The sequence below is a fragment of the Elephas maximus genome, chromosome 20, assembly GCF_024166365.1.
Source record: "Elephas maximus indicus isolate mEleMax1 chromosome 20, mEleMax1 primary haplotype, whole genome shotgun sequence".
Classification (NCBI taxonomy): domain Eukaryota; kingdom Metazoa; phylum Chordata; class Mammalia; order Proboscidea; family Elephantidae; genus Elephas; species Elephas maximus.
Window position 1 is genome coordinate 76023241 of NC_064838.1, and position 2098 is coordinate 76025338.

The 2098-nt window shown below is 39.9% G+C and overlaps 1 pseudogene; it reads left to right on the forward strand.

Annotated features, from left to right (window-relative positions):
* Window positions 1-431: 431 nt before the first annotated feature.
* LOC126063689 (olfactory receptor 4C6-like) lies at window positions 432-1367 on the forward strand (annotated as a pseudogene).
* Window positions 1368-2098: the final 731 nt, after the last annotated feature.

Below are 2098 nucleotides of genomic sequence, written 5' to 3' on the forward strand. Positions count from 1 at the left end.
AAATTTTTTAATGAGAAATTGACTTGAGCTGTAAATTTTCACCTAAAGCAAAATAAAAAGAAATAATAATATTGCTTTTGCAAAGGACAAATGTTGTATGTCCTTTGACTAATATGAAACACCCAGAATAGGCAAATGCAGAGAGATCAGAGTTTAACAGTAGCTACTAGGGGCAGGAGAGAGGATGAAAGGGGGAATCATTAATTAGGAAGCATTGAGTTTCTGTTAATGAATGGAAAATCTGGCAATGGATATTGGTAATGGTTGCACAACACGATTGATGTAATTGCTACCGGTGAATTGTACATGTGAAAAATATTGAATTGACAAACGTTGCGTTTGTATTATTACATTTTTACAATAATTAAAAAAAAAATTGCTCTTGCAGATTTTCCAGCTCACAGTTGTGTGCTTACATCAGCCTACAGTAAATGGAAAATCAAAATCAAAACGATGTAACTGAATTCATTCTTTTGGGTCTTACAAAGAACCCAGAGCTACGGAAAATATTCTCTGCTGTGTTTCTAATCATGTATGTGGCCACTGTACTGGGAAGCTTACTCATTGTGGTAACTATGACTGCAAGCCAGAGTCTGAGGTCACCTATGTATTTTTTCCTTACTTCTTTGTCACTTATGGATGCCACCTATTCTTCTGTCATAGCTCCCAAGATGATTGTGGATTCCTTCTCTGAGAGTGCTACCATCTCCCTGGAAGGCTGCATGATCCAGCTCTTTGCAGAACATTTTTTTGGTGGGGTGTCAATCATCCTTCTCATCGTGATGGCCTATGATCGCTACGTGGCCATCTGTAAGCCCCTGAACTACATGACTATCATGAATTCTCAGGTGTGCTGCCTGCTGCTGGGAGGGGCCTAGGTAGGCGGGTCCCTGCATGCAACAATACAGCTTCTCTTCATGTATCAAATACCCTTCTGTGGTCCCAATGTCATTGATCACTTTATGTGTGATTTATTTCCATTGCTGACACTGGCCTGCATGGATACCTGCATGCTGGGCCTCTTGGTCATCCTCAACAGTGGAGTGATGTGTGTGACCATCTTCCTTATCCTCATTGCCTCCTACGTGGTCATCCTCTGCTCCCTGAAGTCTTGCAGCTCTGAAGGGAGGCGCAAAGCCCTCTCCACCTGTGGCTCCCACCTCACAGTGATTGTCTTGTTCTTTGTGCCATGCATTTTCTTGTATGTAAGACCATTGGCCACTTATCCCATAGACAAAGCAATGGCAGTGTCCTTTACCATTGTTGCACCCATGTTAAATTCCTTGATCTACACCCTGAGGAATGCAGAGGTAAAAAATACCATGAAGAAACTCTGGAAGAGGCAACAAATTCTGGATTGTCACTAGCTTCCATGCCATGAAGAAATTTTTCCTATAGGTACAGTGAGGTCTCATCCTCCCCATTCAATCAAATCTCTTGCTTGTACAATACTAAGTGGCATCTTTTAAGCATACACATCTGCTCAAGACACTGCAGTACTCTGCCTAACCACATTGCTGCCTACCTCTCTGGTACATTTTGTACTTCATCATTTTCACAAGGCTCTAGCCCCCTTTGTCTTTCTTTTCTTCTTCTTCTTTTTTTTTTTTTAACTGATTTTTGGAGAATCCAAGCTTTTCTCAGTTCATGGCTTTTGTTCTCACACTTCTGTCTGATGGCATCTCCTTCTCCAGATGCTTCATCTGGCTCAATCCTATATATATATATATATATATATATATATATATATATAATTTCATTTTCAGACGACTACCCACCTCCTCAAGAAGTCTTGTCTCTAGTAATTTCTTTCAGTTATTCTCTCACTTTCCATCCCGTTTATATCCTTATAATAAATAAGCAGAAACTGTACTACTTTATAAGTAAGTGTGTTTTTATTTTCTCTGTTTTCTCCACAAAATTGTAATTGTTAGGACAGGGATGGTGTTTATTCATTCACCTTGTAAACCTAGTGGTTCATACACTTCCAGTCAGCTAACTAGTTGCCATGGAGTTGATTCTGACTCATGACAACCCTATGTGTGTCGGAGTAAAACTGTGATCTGTAGGGTTTTCAACGACTGATTTTTTTCAGAAG